Source organism: Schistocerca americana, chromosome 3 (genome assembly GCF_021461395.2).
Source record: "Schistocerca americana isolate TAMUIC-IGC-003095 chromosome 3, iqSchAmer2.1, whole genome shotgun sequence".
In the NCBI taxonomy this organism is placed as follows: Eukaryota; Metazoa; Arthropoda; class Insecta; order Orthoptera; family Acrididae; genus Schistocerca; species Schistocerca americana.
In genome coordinates, this window is record NC_060121.1 from 596,379,360 (window position 1) to 596,405,596 (window position 26,237).

Below are 26,237 nucleotides of genomic sequence, written 5' to 3' on the forward strand. Positions count from 1 at the left end.
GTGTCTATGTCCTTAAAAATCGCCTTACGCAGCGTCAGCGACTTACGCTTAATGATGTTCTGCCTAACAATCATCAACCTCCCCCGGCCGGTAATGATGGAGCCAGTACTTCTGAAGTAACTGCCGTAAATGTCGCTGATTTCCCTCCCTTGCATGTAATTACCGATCGCAGTTCTCTTACCCGTGAATGCGATCTGCAACCTAAAAAGAGACCTTTAGAGACAACTGAAGACTGTTCAGACGATGATACATCACAGTCCAACCGTAAACAAAAGCAATGCAGTGAGGGTGCGGGTGAGGACGTAGACAGTAAACATGCGGCAGTGACGCCAGCAGCAGAGGCCCTCCCGCCGTCAGCTGCTGTTGCCACAGTGTTAGGAAACATGGACGCGAAACCACTGGCTCCGACCACGGTAACACGGAAGTCGAGTTCTGAGGAACAGCAAGTGATGGATCGGACTCAGCCTTGCGAATCTACAGACACACGGCACTCCCTCCCCGATGCACAGATAGAAGTCGCGGAAGGAACTGAAACTGGAACTAGACTTAGCAAACAGGACTGTGTAGAGGCCACCTCCGAACCATCGGCGCAAGATGCGGATCACTCGCGGCCACACACTGCCACTGCAGAGGTTCAACGACGCAGGCTAAAACCTCAACCGAACCTCAAAGCATCTCGTCACGCCGATAAACAAAAACTAGGAAAAGATGATGTGAAAGCCAAAAACGTATCATATGAAATAATTACTGCAGTATCCCCAGAGAAAAACTCAAAGAACCTTGATGGTGCAAAACCCCACTGTAAAGATAAGTCTGACCCGGTAAAGAATCCATCATTGAACTGACACAGCCAAGTCTAACTCGAGAAATGATACTGCTAAGTGCCACCATGTTCCTGCACAATTTCGGTGACAACGGAATTACCAATCTGCCAAATTCGTAGTTGACTGTTTTTAATATAGTTTTTTTTCTTCTTTTTCTTCTATTACCTCCAGGAGTAATTGTTACTTTTCTCTGACAGTAGGGATTTATTTTTTCCTTATTTTCACGAGGAACCTACATGTGCCAGGCATACACAATAACAACTATAAACATTAACAGGATTAAGTCAGAAACGAAGATTGCTGCTCTCAAGGATTTCCTTTATGAATCCGGAACTGACATTGCTTTGCTGCAAGAAGTCACGATGCCTGACCTTAAAGTTGCCGGCTATGTAGAAATACTAAATATCTCACTCGAAACAAAGGTGGGCACAGCAATTTTAATCCGGGAAGGGATCCCTGTAACTGATGTCGAGCGACTGGACTCGGGCAGAGCAATAGGAATTAAAGTTTTTGACGTTACTATTATTAACCTGTATGCCCCGTCAGGGACCTCCAATAGACCGGAAAGGGCAAATTTTTTTAGAGAAGAAATAATATATTTATTACGGAAAAACCCACCAGAACTTTTAATTGGCGGCGATTTTAACTGTGTACTAAATAAAAAAGATCAGACTCCCAATTTTAATTGCTGTAACGAATTGAAGCGGTTAGTAACGGATCTAAACCTCAGAGATACTTGGGAAATTAAATATCCCACTGTTGTTGCATATACGTATATAGCTACACAGTCCTGTAGCAGGATTGATAGGATATATGTGTCACAAGGTATGGAAAGATCCTTAGTTAAAGTCGAGACAATTCCTGTATATTTTTCCGACCATTGCAGTATGCTGGCTTCCATCAATTTAAGGGCACAACCATCTCGCCGTTTCAGAAGTCAGTGGAAGCTGAATGTATCTTTGCTACAGGACAATGAGTTAGCAGATGTTGTCAACGAAACGTGGAACATGTGCTTGCGCTCGATAGATCGCTATGTGACTGTTACGGACTGGTGGTGCAACAGGGCCAAACCAAAACTGAGGAACGTTTTAATTCAGTACAGTCTTCAACGATCCCGAGAACTCAAGAACACCGTAGAATTTTATTACGCAATGTTACGGAACTTGTATGAACAGGCGAGCACTTCCGGCATTCGTTTGGCAGACATTAAAAAAACTAAGGCCAAATTACTCCGCATTAAACAACAACAGCTGGAAGGACTAAAAGTAAGGTCAAAAGCCAAGACACTATCAGAGGACGAAACTGCTTCCTTATATCACCTATTGAGACACGCAAAACATAGGAGACGAACCTTTCTTGATGAGATCCAGACTCCGACCGGTCTGACCATTACTTCTCAGAAAGAGATCGTCAACGAGGTTTTCAAGTATTACCACAATCTCTATTCAGCCCATCAGTTATGCGAAGAATCCTTCGAAGAATTTCTTGGTGGCATAGTTCCTCAGCTGTCAGAAGAGGAAAATGAAGGACTTCTTACTGATTTCACTGAAGAGGATCTCCACGACACCGTCCGCAAGTCTCCTTTAAACAAGTCACCGGGGCCGGATGGGTTGCCCGTTGAATTTTATCTACGATACTGGCCACTCATCGGAGAAAAGTTTACTCAAATGGCAAACGAGATTATCCAAGGAAAACCACTACCTGCTGCTATGAAAGAATGCACAATAGTATTAGTTCCTAAGACTACATCGAAGCGCAATCTACACAACTTTCGCCCTATTTCGTTGCTTAACTCCGACTACAAAATCATAGCTAGACTGTTAAATAACAGACTTTCACTTTTAGCCAAAAAAATAGTAAGTCCACATCAGTCATGTGTACCTGGCAGAACTATTTTCAAAAGTATTGCGGAATACAGGGATTTAATTGCCATCGCCTCTGTGACGAACATCAAATGTGCCATTTGTTTTATCGATTTTCACAAAGCCTTCGACCGTGTGGATCACAGGTTCCTTCTTACAACAATGAGAAAAATAGGCTTTGACGAACGAGTTCTCAGTGTGGTCACGAACGTTGCGTTGGGGATCAACGCAAGTATCTCTGTCAACTGCCAAAGAACTAAGCAGATCCCGATACGGCGTGGCGTTCCTCAAGGCAGCCCGCTTTCCATGCTTCTATTCGTCTTTTCCTTGGAGCCGTTACTCCGCAGTCTTCACGTCAATCTAACAGGTATTACGTTAGCAGGTCACACAACAGTCACAAATGCATACGCTGATGATGTAGGCGTCGTATTACGGAACGTCGATGACATTACCAAATTAGAATTGCTCATTAAAAAGTACTGCAGCGTGTCGGGTGCTACCACCAATGCTAATAAGAGCAGATTGCTAAACCTGCGGGGTTTTCAACACGTAACTGTCACTTGGGCAACACAGGTCACTCAGTGCAAATCACTTGGGACGACTCTGACTATGTGTCCAGTCAAAATGGCGGCCATTAATTGGAAAACAACATCCGGGTGCATTCAAGGAGCCACCAGAGAAAACCTGCTCCGACCTTTAAATCAATTTCAAAGAATTCGTTTAATTAATAATTGCCTTTTATCAAAAGCTTATTATACGGCGCAACTCTTTCCACTCCCCACCATGATCGCTGGAAAGATAATGTCAATCGTCACTAACTACCTATGGCGAGGTGAAGTGTTTAGAGTGACTGGGAGAACAGCTACCCTCGATCCCAGCAATGGAGGTCTGGGATTAACGGACATTAAGAATAAGGCCTCGGCTCTTTTCCTCAAACGGACCACTAGTCTTCTCAACGAAAACGTTACCAGCATTACAACTAAGTTATTTGAAATTCTTACACCTGCAAGTCTCCACGCGCCAGTTGATGTGCACAAAATCAATCCCCGCCTTCGTCATGTGCGTACATTTTTCATCGATATGAGTTATATTCATAGCGAAATAACTAATTCGCGGCAGTTAACGGCCCGAGCAATTCTGTGTCTCAAGAAGAAATATGAAGGGAAGAATAAAATAGAGGAAAAATATCCGCATTACAATTGGACAACTATATGGAAGAATATTAACCTGCGTGTTCTCTCCTCCGACGCAAAAACATCATGGTACAAATCGGTCAACAATATAGTCAGTACCAACGAACGGTTGCACTCAATTGGGATTAGCCAAACAAACCTTTGTCTCAAATGTAATCTCGTCGACACAACAGTACACAGATTCACGTGTGCTGGGCATATGAAGAACTGGCAATGGTTGAGAGACCAATTGGCTTTTCTGACACGATCGTCCACAGACAATTTTCAGCCTCTGATCCTTCTCCGGCCACAGGTACAGTATTTCCCTGCAACCAAAAACAACTCAATTCATTGGTTAATGGGAACATACGTTAGCTATGTTATTAATCACTTAGGAACCGACGATCTCATTGATTTTCGTATGTATCTGAAAAATGAATATGATAGAATAGTTAAATATCCAGGCCATAAGCAGACGTACGGCAACATGCTCAAAATTGTCTTTGAGCGACTGGGAGTCGGATAACAGAGAAGAGCAAACAAAAGACTCCGTTTTATACAACAATAATTGGAGCAGCAAAGAACCGTTTATGATTCAGCTCATCTTTACATTTTAAGTACCATATTTAAGTAGCAACAAATGAAGGGAGTCCTGCAATTTAATTCCCGAATTTATTCAGAGAAGAAAGTCATTTATTTTACGATTATCCTCAACCAGCAATTCAATTGAATTTTTGCAATTATGAAACCTAGCCAAGATCGGCAATTAATAATACAAAATTCAAAGCACGCAATATAATGGAAATACCGTCACTAGGTGACAGATGAGAGGCGGCATTGAGGCCAGGCCTCAGCATTATTTGACCCCTGCCCTCCTTGCCGACGCTTATCTGACACTGAAATCTAAAAAAAAAAAAAAAAAAAAAAAAAAAAGTGGCAGAGCGCAAAAAAAAAAAGTGGTAGAGTGTAAAAAAAAAAAAAAAAAAAAAAAAAAGCAGTTGGTCCGGGTTCGATTCCCGGCCACCGCAAAAAAAAAAAAAAAAAAAAAGTGGTTAAGACGTCAAAAAAAAAAAAAAAAAAAAAAAAGTGGCAGAAAAAAAAAAATGGTGTAATGGTTAGCACTCTGGAAAAAAAAAAAAAAAAAAAAGTGGTTAAGGCGTCTGACTCGAAATCAGATTCTCTGTGGGAGTGTAGGTTCGAATCCTACCGGCTGCGTGCGATTTTGCGTAAAAAAACGGGCAGAAATTTTCGCACACATGTGACATGCGTGGGTGAAAGCGGATCCAAACCTGTGACACCATTCTCAACAAGACGGAAATTTATTTTTTAAGAATACTGTTTCGCGACGGCCGCTGCCTGTTGTGGCTACCGGTTCACCTCGCAAGGACGCTAGTACTGCAGAAATCAGTCGCAGGCCCACGAACGCGCCACCGTCATTTTGTCGCGTCGTCGCCGTCTTTGTGAGTACACAGGTGTGCTTGAAAGTGTTGGACACAGCGAGCATTCATTTCTTTCTAAGAAGCGCAATTCAGTTCATTCGAGTGTGGCAAAAGCAGTGGTGCAGCGTTTCTTTTCTTAAGATCTCGCAGCTGCCTGCAAGTATGGCCATCGTTTAAGACGACACAAAACTAGCGTCAGCGGTGCGTCAGTGGGAAGTCGGTGAAGTCGCCATTGGAGCCATAAGCCAGGAATAACGACACGCGAATCACTCGCACACCATGCAGCATGCACCACAACGCTCGGCTGAGGGACCGGATAGCCCAGTCGGTAGAGCGCTGAACCTTCAACCAAAGGGTCCCGGGTTCAAGCCCCCGTCCAGGCGAAAATTAATACACTGTCGTAACGGCCAAATGTGCTGGCAACGAAAGCGCTACAGAAACGAGTGAGGCCATATCGTGTTCTGCCATCGGATTGCTTGCAAAGCAGCAGTTGCACTTGTCGAGACCACGCCTCTGCGACCGGCAGTCGTGGCCGAGTGGTTAAGGCGTCTGACTAGAAATCAGATTCCCTCTGGGAGCGTAGGTTCGAGTCCTACCGACTGCGTTTCTTTTTTGTGTCAAGAGGTGGAGAACATCTCCAACGGAACCGTGAAATGAGCGAATACGTGGGAAACACTGCATTCGAGACGCTTGTAAATTTTACAATTGTCCAGTGAGTGTCGACAAAACACGTAGCTCCTCTGCTGTAATATATGAGACGTACAAACTGCTGCAATTTGACTTTACATCGTGTGTCAGCTTCCTTCGATAGCCTGTTACGAGCCTAGCGTGATGAGTTTATAGACAGCAGTCAGACGACGTTTAAATAATAACAGCTCCACGCAACGATTACCCAACAGTAAAGGACATGAGGCAATGTGTCAGTATGCGTAGTGGGAGGGGTGACCACGTGATGTGAGCCCGGATAGCTCAGTCGGTAGAGCATTAGGCTTTTAACCTAAGGGTCCAGGGTTCAAGTCCCTGTTCGGGCGGAAATTTTAATACTTTGGTAGCCGCACGTGTAGTAGCGGAATAAGCACTACGGAAAAGAATGCATCTACGCCGTTTCCTGGCACTGCAGTGCTTTAAACGGTACCAGTTGCATGTGTCGGGAGGGTGTTACGCTACTGGCAGTCGTGGCCGAGTGGTTAAGGCGTCTGACTCGAAATCAGATTCTCTGTGGGAGTGTAGGTTCGAATCCTACCGGCTGCGTGCGATTTTGCGTAAAAAAACGGGCAGAAATTTTCGCACACATGTGACATGCGTGGGTGAAAGCGGATCCAAACCTGTGACACCATTCTCAACAAGACGGAAATTTATTTTTTAAGAATACTGTTTCGCGACGGCCGCTGCCTGTTGTGGCTACCGGTTCAGCTCGCAAGGACGCTAGTACTGCAGAAATCAGTCGCAGGCCCACGAACGCGCCACCGTCATTTTGTCGCGTCGTCGCCGTCTTTGTGAGTACACAGGTGTGCTTGAAAGTGTTGGACACAGCGAGCATTCATTTCTTTCTAAGAAGCGCAATTCAGTTCATTCGAGTGTGGCAAAAGCAGTGGTGCAGCGTTTCTTTTCTTAAGATCTCGCAGCTGCTTGCAAGTATGGCCATCGTTTAAGACGACACAAAACTAGCGTCAGCGGTGCGTCAGTGGGAAGTCGGTGAAGTCGCCATTGGAGCCATAAGCCAGGAATAACGACACGCGAATCACTCGCACACCATGCAGCATGCACCACAACGCTCGGCTGAGGGACCGGATAGCCCAGTCGGTAGAGCGCTGAACCTTCAACCAAAGGGTCCCGGGTTCAAGCCCCCATCCAGGCGAAAATTAATACACTGTCGTAACGGCCAAATGTGCTGGCAACGAAAGCGCTACAGAAACGAGTGAGGCCATATCGTGTTCTGCCATCGGATTGCTTGCAAAGCAGCAGTTGCACTTGTCGAGACCACGCCTCTGCGACCGGCAGTCGTGGCCGAGTGGTTAAGGCGTCTGACTAGAAATCAGATTCCCTCTGGGAGCGTAGGTTCGAGTCCTACCGACTGCGTTTCTTTTTTGTGTCAAGAGGTGGAGAACATCTCCAACGGAACCGTGAAATGAGCGAATACGTGGGAAACACTGCATTCGAGACGCTTGTAAATTTTACAATTGTCCAGTGAGTGTCGACAAAACACGTAGCTCCTCTGCTGTAATATATGAGACGTACAAACTGCTGCAATTTGACTTTACATCGTGTGTCAGCTTCCTTCGATAGCCTGTTACGAGCCTAGCGTGATGAGTTTATAGACAGCAGTCAGACGACGTTTAAATAATAACAGCTCCACGCAACGATTACCCAACAGTAAAGGACATGAGGCAATGTGTCAGTATGCGTAGTGGGAGGGGTGACCACGTGATGTGAGCCCGGATAGCTCAGTCGGTAGAGCATTAGGCTTTTAACCTAAGGGTCCAGGGTTCAAGTCCCTGTTCGGGCGGAAATTTTAATACTTTGGTAGCCGCACGTGTAGTAGCGGAATAAGCACTACGGAAAAGAATGCATCTACGCCGTTTCCTGGCACTGCAGTGCTTTAAACGGTACCAGTTGCATGTGTCGGGAGGGTGTTGCGCTACTGGCAGTCGTGGCCGAGTGGTTAAGGCGTCTGACTCGAAATCAGATTCTCTGTGGGAGTGTAGGTTCGAATCCTACCGGCTGCGTGCGATTTTGCGTAAAAAAACGGGCAGAAATTTTCGCACACATGTGACATGCGTGGGTGAAAGCGGATCCAAACCTGTGACACCATTCTCAACAAGACGGAAATTTATTTTTTAAGAATACTGTTTCGCGACGGCCGCTGCCTGTTGTGGCTACCGGTTCACCTCGCAAGGACGCTAGTACTGCAGAAATCAGTCGCAGGCCCACGAACGCGCCACCGTCATTTTGTCGCGTCGTCGCCGTCTTTGTGAGTACACAGGTGTGCTTGAAAGTGTTGGACACAGCGAGCATTCATTTCTTTCTAAGAAGCGCAATTCAGTTCATTCGAGTGTGGCAAAAGCAGTGGTGCAGCGTTTCTTTTCTTAAGATCTCGCAGCTGCCTGCAAGTATGGCCATCGTTTAAGACGACACAAAACTAGCGTCAGCGGTGCGTCAGTGGGAAGTCGGTGAAGTCGCCATTGGAGCCATAAGCCAGGAATAACGACACGCGAATCACTCGCACACCATGCAGCATGCACCACAACGCTCGGCTGAGGGACCGGATAGCCCAGTCGGTAGAGCGCTGAACCTTCAACCAAAGGGTCCCGGGTTCAAGCCCCCGTCCAGGCGAAAATTAATACACTGTCGTAACGGCCAAATGTGCTGGCAACGAAAGCGCTACAGAAACGAGTGAGGCCATATCGTGTTCTGCCATCGGATTGCTTGCAAAGCAGCAGTTGCACTTGTCGAGACCACGCCTCTGCGACCGGCAGTCGTGGCCGAGTGGTTAAGGCGTCTGACTAGAATTCAGATTCCCTCTGGGAGCGTAGGTTCGAGTCCTACCGACTGCGTTTCTTTTTTGTGTCAAGAGGTGGAGAACATCTCCAACGGAACCGTGAAATGAGCGAATACGTGGGAAACACTGCATTCGAGACGCTTGTAAATTTTACAATTGTCCAGTGAGTGTCGACAAAACACGTAGCTCCTCTGCTGTAATATATGAGACGTACAAACTGCTGCAATTTGACTTTACATCGTGTGTCAGCTTCCTTCGATAGCCTGTTACGAGCCTAGCGTGATGAGTTTATAGACAGCAGTCAGACGACGTTTAAATAATAACAGCTCCACGCAACGATTACCCAACAGTAAAGGACATGAGGCAATGTGTCAGTATGCGTAGTGGGAGGGGTGACCACGTGATGTGAGCCCGGATAGCTCAGTCGGTAGAGCATTAGGCTTTTAACCTAAGGGTCCAGGGTTCAAGTCCCTGTTCGGGCGGAAATTTTAATACTTTGGTAGCCGCACGTGTAGTAGCGGAATAAGCACTACGGAAAAGAATGCATCTACGCCGTTTCCTGGCACTGCAGTGCTTTAAACGGTACCAGTTGCATGTGTCGGGAGGGTGTTGCGCTACTGGCAGTCGTGGCCGAGTGGTTAAGGCGTCTGACTCGAAATCAGATTCTCTGTGGGAGTGTAGGTTCGAATCCTACCGGCTGCGTGCGATTTTGCGTAAAAAAACGGGCAGAAATTTTCGCACACATGTGACATGCGTGGGTGAAAGCGGATCCAAACCTGTGACACCATTCTCAACAAGACGGAAATTTATTTTTTAAGAATACTGTTTCGCGACGGCCGCTGCCTGTTGTGGCTACCGGTTCACCTCGCAAGGACGCTAGTACTGCAGAAATCAGTCGCAGGCCCACGAACGCGCCACCGTCATTTTGTCGCGTCGTCGCCGTCTTTGTGAGTACACAGGTGTGCTTGAAAGTGTTGGACACAGCGAGCATTCATTTCTTTCTAAGAAGCGCAATTCAGTTCATTCGAGTGTGGCAAAAGCAGTGGTGCAGCGTTTCTTTTCTTAAGATCTCGCAGCTGCCTGCAAGTATGGCCATCGTTTAAGACGACACAAAACTAGCGTCAGCGGTGCGTCAGTGGGAAGTCGGTGAAGTCGCCATTGGAGCCATAAGCCAGGAATAACGACACGCGAATCACTCGCACACCATGCAGCATGCACCACAACGCTCGGCTGAGGGACCGGATAGCCCAGTCGGTAGAGCGCTGAACCTTCAACCAAAGGGTCCCGGGTTCAAGCCCCCGTCCAGGCGAAAATTAATACACTGTCGTAACGGCCAAATGTGCTGGCAACGAAAGCGCTACAGAAACGAGTGAGGCCATATCGTGTTCTGCCATCGGATTGCTTGCAAAGCAGCAGTTGCACTTGTCGAGACCACGCCTCTGCGACCGGCAGTCGTGGCCGAGTGGTTAAGGCGTCTGACTAGAATTCAGATTCCCTCTGGGAGCGTAGGTTCGAGTCCTACCGACTGCGTTTCTTTTTTGTGTCAAGAGGTGGAGAACATCTCCAACGGAACCGTGAAATGAGCGAATACGTGGGAAACACTGCATTCGAGACGCTTGTAAATTTTACAATTGTCCAGTGAGTGTCGACAAAACACGTAGCTCCTCTGCTGTAATATATGAGACGTACAAACTGCTGCAATTTGACTTTACATCGTGTGTCAGCTTCCTTCGATAGCCTGTTACGAGCCTAGCGTGATGAGTTTATAGACAGCAGTCAGACGACGTTTAAATAATAACAGCTCCACGCAACGATTACCCAACAGTAAAGGACATGAGGCAATGTGTCAGTATGCGTAGTGGGAGGGGTGACCACGTGATGTGAGCCCGGATAGCTCAGTCGGTAGAGCATTAGGCTTTTAACCTAAGGGTCCAGGGTTCAAGTCCCTGTTCGGGCGGAAATTTTAATACTTTGGTAGCCGCACGTGTAGTAGCGGAATAAGCACTACGGAAAAGAATGCATCTACGCCGTTTCCTGGCACTGCAGTGCTTTAAACGGTACCAGTTGCATGTGTCGGGAGGGTCTTGCGCTACTGGCAGTCGTGGCCGAGTGGTTAAGGCGTCTGACTCGAAATCAGATTCTCTGTGGGAGTGTAGGTTCGAATCCTACCGGCTGCGTGCGATTTTGCGTAAAAAAACGGGCAGAAATTTTCGCACACATGTGACATGCGTGGGTGAAAGCGGATCCAAACCTGTGACACCATTCTCAACAAGACGGAAATTTATTTTTTAAGAATACTGTTTCGCGACGGCCGCTGCCTGTTGTGGCTACCGGTTCACCTCGCAAGGACGCTAGTACTGCAGAAATCAGTCGCAGGCCCACGAACGCGCCACCGTCATTTTGTCGCGTCGTCGCCGTCTTTGTGAGTACACAGGTGTGCTTGAAAGTGTTGGACACAGCGAGCATTCATTTCTTTCTAAGAAGCGCAATTCAGTTCATTCGAGTGTGGCAAAAGCAGTGGTGCAGCGTTTCTTTTCTTAAGATCTCGCAGCTGCCTGCAAGTATGGCCATCGTTTAAGACGACACAAAACTAGCGTCAGCGGTGCGTCAGTGGGAAGTCGGTGAAGTCGCCATTGGAGCCATAAGCCAGGAATAACGACACGCGAATCACTCGCACACCATGCAGCATGCACCACAACGCTCGGCTGAGGGACCGGATAGCCCAGTCGGTAGAGCGCTGAACCTTCAACCAAAGGGTCCCGGGTTCAAGCCCCCGTCCAGGCGAAAATTAATACACTGTCGTAACGGCCAAATGTGCTGGCAACGAAAGCGCTACAGAAACGAGTGAGGCCATATCGTGTTCTGCCATCGGATTGCTTGCAAAGCAGCAGTTGCACTTGTCGAGACCACGCCTCTGCGACCGGCAGTCGTGGCCGAGTGGTTAAGGCGTCTGACTAGAATTCAGATTCCCTCTGGGAGCGTAGGTTCGAGTCCTACCGACTGCGTTTCTTTTTTGTGTCAAGAGGTGGAGAACATCTCCAACGGAACCGTGAAATGAGCGAATACGTGGGAAACACTGCATTCGAGACGCTTGTAAATTTTACAATTGTCCAGTGAGTGTCGACAAAACACGTAGCTCCTCTGCTGTAATATATGAGACGTACAAACTGCTGCAATTTGACTTTACATCGTGTGTCAGCTTCCTTCGATAGCCTGTTACGAGCCTAGCGTGATGAGTTTATAGACAGCAGTCAGACGACGTTTAAATAATAACAGCTCCACGCAACGATTACCCAACAGTAAAGGACATGAGGCAATGTGTCAGTATGCGTAGTGGGAGGGGTGACCACGTGATGTGAGCCCGGATAGCTCAGTCGGTAGAGCATTAGGCTTTTAACCTAAGGGTCCAGGGTTCAAGTCCCTGTTCGGGCGGAAATTTTAATACTTTGGTAGCCGCACGTGTAGTAGCGGAATAAGCACTACGGAAAAGAATGCATCTACGCCGTTTCCTGGCACTGCAGTGCTTTAAACGGTACCAGTTGCATGTGTCGGGAGGGTGTTGCGCTACTGGCAGTCGTGGCCGAGTGGTTAAGGCGTCTGACTCGAAATCAGATTCTCTGTGGGAGTGTAGGTTCGAATCCTACCGGCTGCGTGCGATTTTGCGTAAAAAAACGGGCAGAAATTTTCGCACACATGTGACATGCGTGGGTGAAAGCGGATCCAAACCTGTGACACCATTCTCAACAAGACGGAAATTTATTTTTTAAGAATACTGTTTCGCGACGGCCGCTGCCTGTTGTGGCTACCGGTTCACCTCGCAAGGACGCTAGTACTGCAGAAATCAGTCGCAGGCCCACGAACGCGCCACCGTCATTTTGTCGCGTCGTCGCCGTCTTTGTGAGTACACAGGTGTGCTTGAAAGTGTTGGACACAGCGAGCATTCATTTCTTTCTAAGAAGCGCAATTCAGTTCATTCGAGTGTGGCAAAAGCAGTGGTGCAGCGTTTCTTTTCTTAAGATCTCGCAGCTGCCTGCAAGTATGGCCATCGTTTAAGACGACACAAAACTAGCGTCAGCGGTGCGTCAGTGGGAAGTCGGTGAAGTCGCCATTGGAGCCATAAGCCAGGAATAACGACACGCGAATCACTCGCACACCATGCAGCATGCACCACAACGCTCGGCTGAGGGACCGGATAGCCCAGTCGGTAGAGCGCTGAACCTTCAACCAAAGGGTCCCGGGTTCAAGCCCCCGTCCAGGCGAAAATTAATACACTGTCGTAACGGCCAAATGTGCTGGCAACGAAAGCGCTACAGAAACGAGTGAGGCCATATCGTGTTCTGCCATCGGATTGCTTGCAAAGCAGCAGTTGCACTTGTCGAGACCACGCCTCTGCGACCGGCAGTCGTGGCCGAGTGGTTAAGGCGTCTGACTAGAATTCAGATTCCCTCTGGGAGCGTAGGTTCGAGTCCTACCGACTGCGTTTCTTTTTTGTGTCAAGAGGTGGAGAACATCTCCAACGGAACCGTGAAATGAGCGAATACGTGGGAAACACTGCATTCGAGACGCTTGTAAATTTTACAATTGTCCAGTGAGTGTCGACAAAACACGTAGCTCCTCTGCTGTAATATATGAGACGTACAAACTGCTGCAATTTGACTTTACATCGTGTGTCAGCTTCCTTCGATAGCCTGTTACGAGCCTAGCGTGATGAGTTTATAGACAGCAGTCAGACGACGTTTAAATAATAACAGCTCCACGCAACGATTACCCAACAGTAAAGGACATGAGGCAATGTGTCAGTATGCGTAGTGGGAGGGGTGACCACGTGATGTGAGCCCGGATAGCTCAGTCGGTAGAGCATTAGGCTTTTAACCTAAGGGTCCAGGGTTCAAGTCCCTGTTCGGGCGGAAATTTTAATACTTTGGTAGCCGCACGTGTAGTAGCGGAATAAGCACTACGGAAAAGAATGCATCTACGCCGTTTCCTGGCACTGCAGTGCTTTAAACGGTACCAGTTGCATGTGTCGGGAGGGTCTTGCGCTACTGGCAGTCGTGGCCGAGTGGTTAAGGCGTCTGACTCGAAATCAGATTCTCTGTGGGAGTGTAGGTTCGAATCCTACCGGCTGCGTGCGATTTTGCGTAAAAAAACGGGCAGAAATTTTCGCACACATGTGACATGCGTGGGTGAAAGCGGATCCAAACCTGTGACAACATTCTCAACAAGACGGAAATTTATTTTTTAAGAATATTGTTTCGCGACGGCCGCTGCCTGTTGTGGCTACCGGTTCACCTCGCAAGGACGCTAGTACTGCAGAAATCAGTCGCAGGCCCACGAACGCGCCACCGTCATTTTGTCGCGTCGTCGCCGTCTTTGTGAGTACACAGGTGTGCTTGAAAGTGTTGGACACAGCGAGCATTCATTTCTTTCTAAGAAGCGCAATTCAGTTCATTCGAGTGTGGCAAAAGCAGTGGTGCAGCGTTTCTTTTCTTAAGATCTCGCAGCTGCTTGCAAGTATGGCCATCGTTTAAGACGACACAAAACTAGCGTCAGCGGTGCGTCAGTGGGAAGTCGGTGAAGTCGCCATTGGAGCCATAAGCCAGGAATAACGACACGCGAATCACTCGCACACCATGCAGCATGCACCACAACGCTCGGCTGAGGGACCGGATAGCCCAGTCGGTAGAGCGCTGAACCTTCAACCAAAGGGTCCCGGGTTCAAGCCCCCGTCCAGGCGAAAATTAATACACTGTCGTAACGGCCAAATGTGCTGGCAACGAAAGCGCTACAGAAACGAGTGAGGCCATATCGTGTTCTGCCATCGGATTGCTTGCAAAGCAGCAGTTTCACTTGTCGAGACCACGCCTCTGCGACCGGCAGTCGTGGCCGAGTGGTTAAGGCGTCTGACTAGAAATCAGATTCCCTCTGGGAGCGTAGGTTCGAGTCCTACCGACTGCGTTTCTTTTTTGTGTCAAGAGGTGGAGAACATCTCCAACGGAACCGTGAAATGAGCGAATACGTGGGAAACACTGCATTCGAGACGCTTGTAAATTTTACAATTGTCCAGTGAGTGTCGACAAAACACGTAGCTCCTCTGCTGTAATATATGAGACGTACAAACTGCTGCAATTTGACTTTACATCGTGTGTCAGCTTCCTTCGATAGCCTGTTACGAGCCTAGCGTGATGAGTTTATAGACAGCAGTCAGACGACGTTTAAATAATAACAGCTCCACGCAACGATTACCCAACAGTAAAGGACATGAGGCAATGTGTCAGTATGCGTAGTGGGAGGGGTGACCACGTGATGTGAGCCCGGATAGCTCAGTCGGTAGAGCATTAGGCTTTTAACCTAAGGGTCCAGGGTTCAAGTCCCTGTTCGGGCGGAAATTTTAATACTTTGGTAGCCGCACGTGTAGTAGCGGAATAAGCACTACGGAAAAGAATGCATCTACGCCGTTTCCTGGCACTGCAGTGCTTTAAACGGTACCAGTTGCATGTGTCGGGAGGGTGTTGCGCTACTGGCAGTCGTGGCCGAGTGGTTAAGGCGTCTGACTCGAAATCAGATTCTCTGTGGGAGTGTAGGTTCGAATCCTACCGGCTGCGTGCGATTTTGCGTAAAAAAACGGGCAGAAATTTTCGCACACATGTGACATGCGTGGGTGAAAGCGGATCCAAACCTGTGACACCATTCTCAACAAGACGGAAATTTATTTTTTAAGAATACTGTTTCGCGACGGCCGCTGCCTGTTGTGGCTACCGGTTCACCTCGCAAGGACGCTAGTACTGCAGAAATCAGTCGCAGGCCCACGAACGCGCCACCGTCATTTTGTCGCGTCGTCGCCGTCTTTGTGAGTACACAGGTGTGCTTGAAAGTGTTGGACACAGCGAGCATTCATTTCTTTCTAAGAAGCGCAATTCAGTTCATTCGAGTGTGGCAAAAGCAGTGGTGCAGCGTTTCTTTTCTTAAGATCTCGCAGCTGCCTGCAAGTATGGCCATCGTTTAAGACGACACAAAACTAGCGTCAGCGGTGCGTCAGTGGGAAGTCGGTGAAGTCGCCATTGGAGCCATAAGCCAGGAATAACGACACGCGAATCACTCGCACACCATGCAGCATGCACCACAACGCTCGGCTGAGGGACCGGATAGCCCAGTCGGTAGAGCGCTGAACCTTCAACCAAAGGGTCCCGGGTTCAAGCCCCCGTCCAGGCGAAAATTAATACACTGTCGTAACGGCCAAATGTGCTGGCAACGAAAGCGCTACAGAAACGAGTGAGGCCATATCGTGTTCTGCCATCGGATTGCTTGCAAAGCAGCAGTTTCACTTGTCGAGACCACACCTCTGCGACCGGCAGTCGTGGCCGAGTGGTTAAGGCGTCTGACTAGAAATCAGATTCCCTCTGGGAGCGTAGGTTCGAGTCCTACCGACTGCGTTTCTTTTTTGTGTCAAGAGGTGGAGAACATCTCCAACGGAACCGTGAAATGAGCGAATACGTGGGAAACACTGCATTCGAGACGCTTGTAAATTTTACAATTGTCCAGTGAGTGTCGACAAAACACGTAGCTCCTCTGCTGTAATATATGAGACGTACAAACTGCTGCAATTTGACTTTACATCGTGTGTCAGCTTCCTTCGATAGCCTGTTACGAGCCTAGCGTGATGAGTTTATAGACAGCAGTCAGACGACGTTTAAATAATAACAGCTCCACGCAACGATTACCCAACAGTAAAGGACATGAGGCAATGTGTCAGTATGCGTAGTGGGAGGGGTGACCACGTGATGTGAGCCCGGATAGCTCAGTCGGTAGAGCATTAGGCTTTTAACCTAAGGGTCCAGGGTTCAAGTCCCTGTTCGGGCGGAAATTTTAATACTTTGGTAGCCGCACGTGTAGTAGCGGAATAAGCACTACGGAAAAGAATGCATCTACGCCGTTTCCTGGCACTGCAGTGCTTTAAACGGTACCAGTTGCATGTGTCGGGAGGGTGTTGCGCTACTGGCAGTCGTGGCCGAGTGGTTAAGGCGTCTGACTCGAAATCAGATTCTCTGTGGGAGTGTAGGTTCGAATCCTACCGGCTGCGTGCGATTTTGCGTAAAAAAACGGGCAGAAATTTTCGCACACATGTGACATGCGTGGGTGAAAGCGGATCCAAACCTGTGACACCATTCTCAACAAGACGGAAATTTATTTTTTAAGAATACTGTTTCGCGACGGCCGCTGCCTGTTGTGGCTACCGGTTCACCTCGCAAGGACGCTAGTACTGCAGAAATCAGTCGCAGGCCCACGAACGCGCCACCGTCATTTTGTCGCGTCGTCGCCGTCTTTGTGAGTACACAGGTGTGCTTGAAAGTGTTGGACACAGCGAGCATTCATTTCTTTCTAAGAAGCGCAATTCAGTTCATTCGAGTGTGGCAAAAGCAGTGGTGCAGCGTTTCTTTTCTTAAGATCTCGCAGCTGCCTGCAAGTATGGCCATCGTTTAAGACGACACAAAACTAGCGTCAGCGGTGCGTCAGTGGGAAGTCGGTGAAGTCGCCATTGGAGCCATAAGCCAGGAATAACGACACGCGAATCACTCGCACACCATGCAGCATGCACCACAACGCTCGGCTGAGGGACCGGATAGCCCAGTCGGTAGAGCGCTGAACCTTCAACCAAAGGGTCCCGGGTTCAAGCCCCCGTCCAGGCGAAAATTAATACACTGTCGTAACGGCCAAATGTGCTGGCAACGAAAGCGCTACAGAAACGAGTGAGGCCATATCGTGTTCTGCCATCGGATTGCTTGCAAAGCAGCAGTTTCACTTGTCGAGACCACGCCTCTGCGACCGGCAGTCGTGGCCGAGTGGTTAAGGCGTCTGACTAGAAATCAGATTCCCTCTGGGAGCGTAGGTTCGAGTCCTACCGACTGCGTTTCTTTTTTGTGTCAAGAGGTGGAGAACATCTCCAACGGAACCGTGAAATGAGCGAATACGTGGGAAACACTGCATTCGAGACGCTTGTAAATTTTACAATTGTCCAGTGAGTGTCGACAAAACACGTAGCTCCTCTGCTGTAATATATGAGACGTACAAACTGCTGCAATTTGACTTTACATCGTGTGTCAGCTTCCTTCGATAGCCTGTTACGAGCCTAGCGTGATGAGTTTATAGACAGCAGTCAGACGACGTTTAAATAATAACAGCTCCACGCAACGATTACCCAACAGTAAAGGACATGAGGCAATGTGTCAGTATGCGTAGTGGGAGGGGTGACCACGTGATGTGAGCCCGGATAGCTCAGTCGGTAGAGCATTAGGCTTTTAACCTAAGGGTCCAGGGTTCAAGTCCCTGTTCGGGCGGAAATTTTAATACTTTGGTAGCCGCACGTGTAGTAGCGGAATAAGCACTACGGAAAAGAATGCATCTACGCCGTTTCCTGGCACTGCAGTGCTTTAAACGGTACCAGTTGCATGTGTCGGGAGGGTGTTGCGCTACTGGCAGTCGTGGCCGAGTGGTTAAGGCGTCTGACTCGAAATCAGATTCTCTGTGGGAGTGTAGGTTCGAATCCTACCGGCTGCGTGCGATTTTGCGTAAAAAAACGGGCAGAAATTTTCGCACACATGTGACATGCGTGGGTGAAAGCGGATCCAAACCTGTGACACCATTCTCAACAAGACGGAAATTTATTTTTTAAGAATACTGTTTCGCGACGGCCGCTGCCTGTTGTGGCTACCGGTTCACCTCGCAAGGACGCTAGTACTGCAGAAATCAGTCGCAGGCCCACGAACGCGCCACCGTCATTTTGTCGCGTCGTCGCCGTCTTTGTGAGTACACAGGTGTGCTTGAAAGTGTTGGACACAGCGAGCATTCATTTCTTTCTAAGAAGCGCAATTCAGTTCATTCGAGTGTGGCAAAAGCAGTGGTGCAGCGTTTCTTTTCTTAAGATCTCGCAGCTGCCTGCAAGTATGGCCATCGTTTAAGACGACACAAAACTAGCGTCAGCGGTGCGTCAGTGGGAAGTCGGTGAAGTCGCCATTGGAGCCATAAGCCAGGAATAACGACACGCGAATCACTCGCACACCATGCAGCATGCACCACAACGCTCGGCTGAGGGACCGGATAGCCCAGTCGGTAGAGCGCTGAACCTTCAACCAAAGGGTCCCGGGTTCAAGCCCCCGTCCAGGCGAAAATTAATACACTGTCGTAACGGCCAAATGTGCTGGCAACGAAAGCGCTACAGAAACGAGTGAGGCCATATCGTGTTCTGCCATCGGATTGCTTGCAAAGCAGCAGTTTCACTTGTCGAGACCACACCTCTGCGACCGGCAGTCGTGGCCGAGTGGTTAAGGCGTCTGACTAGAAATCAGATTCCCTCTGGGAGCGTAGGTTCGAGTCCTACCGACTGCGTTTCTTTTTTGTGTCAAGAGGTGGAGAACATCTCCAACGGAACCGTGAAATGAGCGAATACGTGGGAAACACTGCATTCGAGACGCTTGTAAATTTTACAATTGTCCAGTGAGTGTCGACAAAACACGTAGCTCCTCTGCTGTAATATATGAGACGTACAAACTGCTGCAATTTGACTTTACATCGTGTGTCAGCTTCCTTCGATAGCCTGTTACGAGCCTAGCGTGATGAGTTTATAGACAGCAGTCAGACGACGTTTAAATAATAACAGCTCCACGCAACGATTACCCAACAGTAAAGGACATGAGGCAATGTGTCAGTATGCGTAGTGGGAGGGGTGACCACGTGATGTGAGCCCGGATAGCTCAGTCGGTAGAGCATTAGGCTTTTAACCTAAGGGTCCAGGGTTCAAGTCCCTGTTCGGGCGGAAATTTTAATACTTTGGTAGCCGCACGTGTAGTAGCGGAATAAGCACTACGGAAAAGAATGCATCTACGCCGTTTCCTGGCACTGCAGTGCTTTAAACGGTACCAGTTGCATGTGTCGGGAGGGTGTTGCGCTACTGGCAGTCGTGGCCGAGTGGTTAAGGCGTCTGACTCGAAATCAGATTCTCTGTGGGAGTGTAGGTTCGAATCCTACCGGCTGCGTGCGATTTTGCGTAAAAAAACGGGCAGAAATTTTCGCACACATGTGACATGCGTGGGTGAAAGCGGATCCAAACCTGTGACACCATTCTCAACAAGACGGAAATTTATTTTTTAAGAATACTGTTTCGCGACGGCCGCTGCCTGTTGTGGCTACCGGTTCACCTCGCAAGGACGCTAGTACTGCAGAAATCAGTCGCAGGCCCACGAACGCGCCACCGTCATTTTGTCGCGTCGTCGCCGTCTTTGTGAGTACACAGGTGTGCTTGAAAGTGTTGGACACAGCGAGCATTCATTTCTTTCTAAGAAGCGCAATTCAGTTCATTCGAGTGTGGCAAAAGCAGTGGTGCAGCGTTTCTTTTCTTAAGATCTCGCAGCTGCCTGCAAGTATGGCCATCGTTTAAGACGACACAAAACTAGCGTCAGCGGTGCGTCAGTGGGAAGTCGGTGAAGTCGCCATTGGAGCCATAAGCCAGGAATAACGACACGCGAATCACTCGCACACCATGCAGCATGCACCACAACGCTCGGCTGAGGGACCGGATAGCCCAGTCGGTAGAGCGCTGAACCTTCAACCAAAGGGTCCCGGGTTCAAGCCCCCGTCCAGGCGAAAATTAATACACTGTCGTAACGGCCAAATGTGCTGGCAACGAAAGCGCTACAGAAACGAGTGAGGCCATATCGTGTTCTGCCATCGGATTGCTTGCAAAGCAGCAGTTGCACTTGTCGAGACCACGCCTCTGCGACCGGCAGTCGTGGCCGAGTGGTTAAGGCGTCTGACTAGAATTCAGATTCCCTCTGGGAGCGTAGGTTCGAGTCCTACCGACTGCGTTTCTTTTTTGTGTCAAGAGGTGGAGAACATCTCCAACGGAACCGTGAAATGAGCGAATACGTGGGAAACACTGCATTCGAGACGCTTGTAAATTTTACAATTGTCCAGTGAGTGTCGACAAAACACGTAGCTCCTCTGCTGTAATATATGAGACGTACAAACTGCTGCAATTTGACTTTACATCGTGTGTCAGCTTCCTTCGATAGCCTGTTACGAGCCTAGCGTGATGAGTTTATAGACAGCAGTCAGACGACGTTTAAATAATAACAGCTCCACGCAACGATTACCCAACAGTAAAGGACATGAGGCAATGTGTCAGTATGCGTAGTGGGAGGGGTGACCACGTGATGTGAGCCCGGATAGCTCAGTCGGTAGAGCATTAGGCTTTTAACCTAAGGGTCCAGGGTTCAAGTCCCTGTTCGGGCGGAAATTTTAATACTTTGGTAGCCGCACGTGTAGTAGCGGAATAAGCACTACGGAAAAGAATGCATCTACGCCGTTTCCTGGCACTGCAGTGCTTTAAACGGTACCAGTTGCATGTGTCGGGAGGGTGTTGCGCTACTGGCAGTCGTGGCCGAGTGGTTAAGGCGTCTGACTCGAAATCAGATTCTCTGTGGGAGTGTAGGTTCGAATCCTACCGGCTGCGTGCGATTTTGCGTAAAAAAACGGGCAGAAATTTTCGCACACATGTGACATGCGTGGGTGAAAGCGGATCCAAACCTGTGACACCATTCTCAACAAGACGGAAATTTATTTTTTAAGAATACTGTTTCGCGACGGCCGCTGCCTGTTGTGGCTACCGGTTCACCTCGCAAGGACGCTAGTACTGCAGAAATCAGTCGCAGGCCCACGAACGCGCCACCGTCATTTTGTCGCGTCGTCGCCGTCTTTGTGAGTACACAGGTGTGCTTGAAAGTGTTGGACACAGCGAGCATTCATTTCTTTCTAAGAAGCGCAATTCAGTTCATTCGAGTGTGGCAAAAGCAGTGGTGCAGCGTTTCTTTTCTTAAGATCTCGCAGCTGCCTGCAAGTATGGCCATCGTTTAAGACGACACAAAACTAGCGTCAGCGGTGCGTCAGTGGGAAGTCGGTGAAGTCGCCATTGGAGCCATAAGCCAGGAATAACGACACGCGAATCACTCGCACACCATGCAGCATGCACCACAACGCTCGGCTGAGGGACCGGATAGCCCAGTCGGTAGAGCGCTGAACCTTCAACCAAAGGGTCCCGGGTTCAAGCCCCCGTCCAGGCGAAAATTAATACACTGTCGTAACGGCCAAATGTGCTGGCAACGAAAGCGCTACAGAAACGAGTGAGGCCATATCGTGTTCTGCCATCGGATTGCTTGCAAAGCAGCAGTTTCACTTGTCGAGACCACACCTCTGCGACCGGCAGTCGTGGCCGAGTGGTTAAGGCGTCTGACTAGAAATCAGATTCCCTCTGGGAGCGTAGGTTCGAGTCCTACCGACTGCGTTTCTTTTTTGTGTCAAGAGGTGGAGAACATCTCCAACGGAACCGTGAAATGAGCGAATACGTGGGAAACACTGCATTCGAGACGCTTGTAAATTTTACAATTGTCCAGTGAGTGTCGACAAAACACGTAGCTCCTCTGCTGTAATATATGAGACGTACAAACTGCTGCAATTTGACTTTACATCGTGTGTCAGCTTCCTTCGATAGCCTGTTACGAGCCTAGCGTGATGAGTTTATAGACAGCAGTCAGACGACGTTTAAATAATAACAGCTCCACGCAACGATTACCCAACAGTAAAGGACATGAGGCAATGTGTCAGTATGCGTAGTGGGAGGGGTGACCACGTGATGTGAGCCCGGATAGCTCAGTCGGTAGAGCATTAGGCTTTTAACCTAAGGGTCCAGGGTTCAAGTCCCTGTTCGGGCGGAAATTTTAATACTTTGGTAGCCGCACGTGTAGTAGCGGAATAAGCACTACGGAAAAGAATGCATCTACGCCGTTTCCTGGCACTGCAGTGCTTTAAACGGTACCAGTTGCATGTGTCGGGAGGGTGTTGCGCTACTGGCAGTCGTGGCCGAGTGGTTAAGGCGTCTGACTCGAAATCAGATTCTCTGTGGGAGTGTAGGTTCGAATCCTACCGGCTGCGTGCGATTTTGCGTAAAAAAACGGGCAGAAATTTTCGCACACATGTGACATGCGTGGGTGAAAGCGGATCCAAACCTGTGACACCATTCTCAACAAGACGGAAATTTATTTTTTAAGAATACTGTTTCGCGACGGCCGCTGCCTGTTGTGGCTACCGGTTCACCTCGCAAGGACGCTAGTACTGCAGAAATCAGTCGCAGGCCCACGAACGCGCCACCGTCATTTTGTCGCGTCGTCGCCGTCTTTGTGAGTACACAGGTGTGCTTGAAAGTGTTGGACACAGCGAGCATTCATTTCTTTCTAAGAAGCGCAATTCAGTTCATTCGAGTGTGGCAAAAGCAGTGGTGCAGCGTTTCTTTTCTTAAGATCTCGCAGCTGCCTGCAAGTATGGCCATCGTTTAAGACGACACAAAACTAGCGTCAGCGGTGCGTCAGTGGGAAGTCGGTGAAGTCGCCATTGGAGCCATAAGCCAGGAATAACGACACGCGAATCACTCGCACACCATGCAGCATGCACCACAACGCTCGGCTGAGGGACCGGATAGCCCAGTCGGTAGAGCGCTGAACCTTCAACCAAAGGGTCCCGGGTTCAAGCCCCCGTCCAGGCGAAAATTAATACACTGTCGTAACGGCCAAATGTGCTGGCAACGAAAGCGCTACAGAAACGAGTGAGGCCATATCGTGTTCTGCCATCGGATTGCTTGCAAAGCAGCAGTTGCACTTGTCGAGACCACGCCTCTGCGACCGGCAGTCGTGGCCGAGTGGTTAAGGCGTCTGACTAGAAATCAGATTCCCTCTGGGAGCGTAGGTTCGAGTCCTACCGACTGCGTTTCTTTTTTGTGTCAAGAGGTGGAGAACATCTCCAACGGAACCGTGAAATGAGCGAATACGTGGGAAACACTGCATTCGAGACGCTTGTAAATTTTACAATTGTCCAGTGAGTGTCGACAAAACACGTAGCTCCTCCGCTGTAATATATGAGACGTACAAACTGCTGCAATTTGACTTTACATCGTGTGTCAGCTTCCTTCGATAGCCTGTTACGAGCCTAGCGTGATGAGTTTATAGACAGCAGTCAGACGACGTTTAAATAATAACAGCTCCACGCAACGATTACCCAACAGTAAAGGACATGAGGCAATGTGTCAGTATGCGTAGTGGGAGGGGTGACCACGTGATGTGAGCCCGGATAGCTCAGTCGGTAGAGCATTAGGCTTTTAACCTAAGGGTCCAGGGTTCAAGTCCCTGTTCGGGCGGAAATTTTAATACTTTGGTAGCCGCACGTGTAGTAGCGGAATAAGCACTACGGAAAAGAATGCATCTACGCCGTTTCCTGGCACTGCAGTGCTTTAAACGGTACCAGTTGCATGTGTCGGGAGGGTGTTGCGCTACTGGCAGTCGTGGCCGAGTGGTTAAGGCGTCTGACTCGAAATCAGATTCTCTGTGGGAGTGTAGGTTCGAATCCTACCGGCTGCGTGCGATTTTGCGTAAAAAAACGGGCAGAAATTTTCGCACACATGTGACATGCGTGGGTGAAAGCGGATCCAAACCTGTGACACCATTCTCAACAAGACGGAAATTTATTTTTTAAGAATACTGTTTCGCGACGGCCGCTGCCTGTTGTGGCTACCGGTTCACCTCGCAAGGACGCTAGTACTGCAGAAATCAGTCGCAGGCCCACGAACGCGCCACCGTCATTTTGTCGCGTCGTCGCCGTCTTTGTGAGTACACAGGTGTGCTTGAAAGTGTTGGACACAGCGAGCATTCATTTCTTTCTAAGAAGCGCAATTCAGTTCATTCGAGTGTGGCAAAAGCAGTGGTGCAGCGTTTCTTTTCTTAAGATCTCGCAGCTGCTTGCAAGTATGGCCATCGTTTAAGACGACACAAAACTAGCGTCAGCGGTGCGTCAGTGGGAAGTCGGTGAAGTCGCCATTGGAGCCATAAGCCAGGAATAACGACACGCGAATCACTCGCACACCATGCAGCATGCACCACAACGCTCGGCTGAGGGACCGGATAGCCCAGTCGGTAGAGCGCTGAACCTTCAACCAAAGGGTCCCGGGTTCAAGCCCCCGTCCAGGCGAAAATTAATACACTGTCGTAACGGCCAAATGTGCTGGCAACGAAAGCGCTACAGAAACGAGTGAGGCCATATCGTGTTCTGCCATCGGATTGCTTGCAAAGCAGCAGTTTCACTTGTCGAGACCACGCCTCTGCGACCGGCAGTCGTGGCCGAGTGGTTAAGGCGTCTGACTAGAAATCAAATTCCCTCTGGGAGCGTAGGTTCGAGTCCTACCGACTGCGTTTCTTTTTTGTGTCAAGAGGTGGAGAACATCTCCAACGGAACCGTGAAATGAGCGAATACGTGGGAAACACTGCATTCGAGACGCTTGTAAATTTTACAATTGTCCAGTGAGTGTCGACAAAACACGTAGCTCCTCTGCTGTAATATATGAGACGTACAAACTGCTGCAATTTGACTTTACATCGTGTGTCAGCTTCCTTCGATAGCCTGTTACGAGCCTAGCGTGATGAGTTTATAGACAGCAGTCAGACGACGTTTAAATAATAACAGCTCCACGCAACGATTACCCAACAGTAAAGGACATGAGGCAATGTGTCAGTATGCGTAGTGGGAGGGGTGACCACGTGATGTGAGCCCGGATAGCTCAGTCGGTAGAGCATTAGGCTTTTAACCTAAGGGTCCAGGGTTCAAGTCCCTGTTCGGGCGGAAATTTTAATACTTTGGTAGCCGCACGTGTAGTAGCGGAATAAGCACTACGGAAAAGAATGCATCTACGCCGTTTCCTGGCACTGCAGTGCTTTAAACGGTACCAGTTGCATGTGTCGGGAGGGTGTTGCGCTACTGGCAGTCGTGGCCGAGTGGTTAAGGCGTCTGACTCGAAATCAGATTCCCTGTGGGAGTGTAGGTTCGAATCCTACCGGCTGCGTGCGATTTTGCGTAAAAAAACGAGCAGAAATTTTCGCACACATGTGACATGCGTGGGTGAAAGCGGATCCAAACCTGTGACACCATTCTCAACAAGACGGAAATTTATTTTTTAAGAATACTGTTTCGCGACGGCCGCTGCCTGTTGTGGCTACCGGTTCACCTCGCAAGGACGCTAGTACTGCAGAAATCAGTCGCAGGCCCACGAACGCGCCCCCGTCATTTTGTCGCGTCGTCGCCGTCTTTGTGAGTACACAGGTGTGCTTGAAAGTGTTGGACACAGCGAGCATTCATTTCTTTCTAAGAAGCGCAATTCAGTTCATTCGAGTGTGGCAAAAGCAGTGGTGCAGCGTTTCTTTTCTTAAGATCTCGCAGCTGCTTGCAAGTATGGCCATCGTTTCAGACGACACAAAACTAGCGTCAGCGGTGCGTCAGTGGGAAGTCGGTGAAGTCGCCATTGGAGCCATAAGCCAGGAATAACGACACGCGAATCACTCGCACACCATGCAGCATGC

General features: G+C 49.0%; 42 non-coding genes across 42 annotated transcripts; all 42 read left to right on the forward strand.

Annotated features, from left to right (window-relative positions):
* Positions 1–5,819: 5,819 nt before the first annotated feature.
* On the forward strand, positions 5,820–5,901 carry Trnas-aga. The gene has a single exon. It is a non-coding gene; the product is annotated as a tRNA-Ser (tRNA).
* A 354-nt stretch (positions 5,902–6,255) lies between these two features.
* On the forward strand, positions 6,256–6,328 carry Trnak-uuu. Its single transcript has one exon. It is a non-coding gene; the product is annotated as a tRNA-Lys (tRNA).
* A 138-nt stretch (positions 6,329–6,466) lies between these two features.
* Positions 6,467–6,548, forward strand: Trnas-cga. Its single transcript has one exon. It is a non-coding gene; the product is annotated as a tRNA-Ser (tRNA).
* Positions 6,549–7,294: 746 nt separating this feature from the next.
* Positions 7,295–7,376, forward strand: Trnas-aga. The gene has a single exon. It is a non-coding gene; the product is annotated as a tRNA-Ser (tRNA).
* Positions 7,377–7,730: 354 nt separating this feature from the next.
* Positions 7,731–7,803, forward strand: Trnak-uuu. Its single transcript has one exon. It is a non-coding gene; the product is annotated as a tRNA-Lys (tRNA).
* Positions 7,804–7,941: 138 nt separating this feature from the next.
* Trnas-cga lies at positions 7,942–8,023 on the forward strand. Its single transcript has one exon. It is a non-coding gene; the product is annotated as a tRNA-Ser (tRNA).
* Positions 8,024–8,769: 746 nt separating this feature from the next.
* Positions 8,770–8,851, forward strand: Trnas-aga. Its single transcript has one exon. It is a non-coding gene; the product is annotated as a tRNA-Ser (tRNA).
* A 354-nt stretch (positions 8,852–9,205) lies between these two features.
* On the forward strand, positions 9,206–9,278 carry Trnak-uuu. The gene has a single exon. It is a non-coding gene; the product is annotated as a tRNA-Lys (tRNA).
* Positions 9,279–9,416: 138 nt separating this feature from the next.
* Positions 9,417–9,498, forward strand: Trnas-cga. The gene has a single exon. It is a non-coding gene; the product is annotated as a tRNA-Ser (tRNA).
* A 746-nt stretch (positions 9,499–10,244) lies between these two features.
* On the forward strand, positions 10,245–10,326 carry Trnas-aga. Its single transcript has one exon. It is a non-coding gene; the product is annotated as a tRNA-Ser (tRNA).
* A 354-nt stretch (positions 10,327–10,680) lies between these two features.
* Positions 10,681–10,753, forward strand: Trnak-uuu. Its single transcript has one exon. It is a non-coding gene; the product is annotated as a tRNA-Lys (tRNA).
* A 138-nt stretch (positions 10,754–10,891) lies between these two features.
* Positions 10,892–10,973, forward strand: Trnas-cga. The gene has a single exon. It is a non-coding gene; the product is annotated as a tRNA-Ser (tRNA).
* A 746-nt stretch (positions 10,974–11,719) lies between these two features.
* Trnas-aga lies at positions 11,720–11,801 on the forward strand. The gene has a single exon. It is a non-coding gene; the product is annotated as a tRNA-Ser (tRNA).
* Positions 11,802–12,155: 354 nt separating this feature from the next.
* Trnak-uuu lies at positions 12,156–12,228 on the forward strand. Its single transcript has one exon. It is a non-coding gene; the product is annotated as a tRNA-Lys (tRNA).
* Positions 12,229–12,366: 138 nt separating this feature from the next.
* Positions 12,367–12,448, forward strand: Trnas-cga. The gene has a single exon. It is a non-coding gene; the product is annotated as a tRNA-Ser (tRNA).
* A 746-nt stretch (positions 12,449–13,194) lies between these two features.
* Positions 13,195–13,276, forward strand: Trnas-aga. Its single transcript has one exon. It is a non-coding gene; the product is annotated as a tRNA-Ser (tRNA).
* Positions 13,277–13,630: 354 nt separating this feature from the next.
* On the forward strand, positions 13,631–13,703 carry Trnak-uuu. Its single transcript has one exon. It is a non-coding gene; the product is annotated as a tRNA-Lys (tRNA).
* Positions 13,704–13,841: 138 nt separating this feature from the next.
* Positions 13,842–13,923, forward strand: Trnas-cga. Its single transcript has one exon. It is a non-coding gene; the product is annotated as a tRNA-Ser (tRNA).
* A 746-nt stretch (positions 13,924–14,669) lies between these two features.
* Trnas-aga lies at positions 14,670–14,751 on the forward strand. The gene has a single exon. It is a non-coding gene; the product is annotated as a tRNA-Ser (tRNA).
* Positions 14,752–15,105: 354 nt separating this feature from the next.
* Trnak-uuu lies at positions 15,106–15,178 on the forward strand. Its single transcript has one exon. It is a non-coding gene; the product is annotated as a tRNA-Lys (tRNA).
* Positions 15,179–15,316: 138 nt separating this feature from the next.
* Trnas-cga lies at positions 15,317–15,398 on the forward strand. Its single transcript has one exon. It is a non-coding gene; the product is annotated as a tRNA-Ser (tRNA).
* Positions 15,399–16,144: 746 nt separating this feature from the next.
* Positions 16,145–16,226, forward strand: Trnas-aga. Its single transcript has one exon. It is a non-coding gene; the product is annotated as a tRNA-Ser (tRNA).
* A 354-nt stretch (positions 16,227–16,580) lies between these two features.
* Trnak-uuu lies at positions 16,581–16,653 on the forward strand. The gene has a single exon. It is a non-coding gene; the product is annotated as a tRNA-Lys (tRNA).
* A 138-nt stretch (positions 16,654–16,791) lies between these two features.
* Trnas-cga lies at positions 16,792–16,873 on the forward strand. Its single transcript has one exon. It is a non-coding gene; the product is annotated as a tRNA-Ser (tRNA).
* A 746-nt stretch (positions 16,874–17,619) lies between these two features.
* Trnas-aga lies at positions 17,620–17,701 on the forward strand. The gene has a single exon. It is a non-coding gene; the product is annotated as a tRNA-Ser (tRNA).
* A 354-nt stretch (positions 17,702–18,055) lies between these two features.
* Trnak-uuu lies at positions 18,056–18,128 on the forward strand. The gene has a single exon. It is a non-coding gene; the product is annotated as a tRNA-Lys (tRNA).
* A 138-nt stretch (positions 18,129–18,266) lies between these two features.
* Positions 18,267–18,348, forward strand: Trnas-cga. Its single transcript has one exon. It is a non-coding gene; the product is annotated as a tRNA-Ser (tRNA).
* Positions 18,349–19,094: 746 nt separating this feature from the next.
* Positions 19,095–19,176, forward strand: Trnas-aga. Its single transcript has one exon. It is a non-coding gene; the product is annotated as a tRNA-Ser (tRNA).
* Positions 19,177–19,530: 354 nt separating this feature from the next.
* Positions 19,531–19,603, forward strand: Trnak-uuu. The gene has a single exon. It is a non-coding gene; the product is annotated as a tRNA-Lys (tRNA).
* A 138-nt stretch (positions 19,604–19,741) lies between these two features.
* Trnas-cga lies at positions 19,742–19,823 on the forward strand. Its single transcript has one exon. It is a non-coding gene; the product is annotated as a tRNA-Ser (tRNA).
* Positions 19,824–20,569: 746 nt separating this feature from the next.
* Trnas-aga lies at positions 20,570–20,651 on the forward strand. Its single transcript has one exon. It is a non-coding gene; the product is annotated as a tRNA-Ser (tRNA).
* Positions 20,652–21,005: 354 nt separating this feature from the next.
* Trnak-uuu lies at positions 21,006–21,078 on the forward strand. The gene has a single exon. It is a non-coding gene; the product is annotated as a tRNA-Lys (tRNA).
* A 138-nt stretch (positions 21,079–21,216) lies between these two features.
* Trnas-cga lies at positions 21,217–21,298 on the forward strand. The gene has a single exon. It is a non-coding gene; the product is annotated as a tRNA-Ser (tRNA).
* Positions 21,299–22,044: 746 nt separating this feature from the next.
* On the forward strand, positions 22,045–22,126 carry Trnas-aga. The gene has a single exon. It is a non-coding gene; the product is annotated as a tRNA-Ser (tRNA).
* Positions 22,127–22,480: 354 nt separating this feature from the next.
* On the forward strand, positions 22,481–22,553 carry Trnak-uuu. Its single transcript has one exon. It is a non-coding gene; the product is annotated as a tRNA-Lys (tRNA).
* Positions 22,554–22,691: 138 nt separating this feature from the next.
* Positions 22,692–22,773, forward strand: Trnas-cga. Its single transcript has one exon. It is a non-coding gene; the product is annotated as a tRNA-Ser (tRNA).
* Positions 22,774–23,519: 746 nt separating this feature from the next.
* On the forward strand, positions 23,520–23,601 carry Trnas-aga. Its single transcript has one exon. It is a non-coding gene; the product is annotated as a tRNA-Ser (tRNA).
* A 354-nt stretch (positions 23,602–23,955) lies between these two features.
* Positions 23,956–24,028, forward strand: Trnak-uuu. Its single transcript has one exon. It is a non-coding gene; the product is annotated as a tRNA-Lys (tRNA).
* Positions 24,029–24,166: 138 nt separating this feature from the next.
* On the forward strand, positions 24,167–24,248 carry Trnas-cga. The gene has a single exon. It is a non-coding gene; the product is annotated as a tRNA-Ser (tRNA).
* Positions 24,249–24,994: 746 nt separating this feature from the next.
* Trnas-aga lies at positions 24,995–25,076 on the forward strand. Its single transcript has one exon. It is a non-coding gene; the product is annotated as a tRNA-Ser (tRNA).
* Positions 25,077–25,430: 354 nt separating this feature from the next.
* Trnak-uuu lies at positions 25,431–25,503 on the forward strand. The gene has a single exon. It is a non-coding gene; the product is annotated as a tRNA-Lys (tRNA).
* A 138-nt stretch (positions 25,504–25,641) lies between these two features.
* On the forward strand, positions 25,642–25,723 carry Trnas-cga. The gene has a single exon. It is a non-coding gene; the product is annotated as a tRNA-Ser (tRNA).
* The last annotated feature ends 514 nt before the right edge of the window (positions 25,724–26,237 follow it).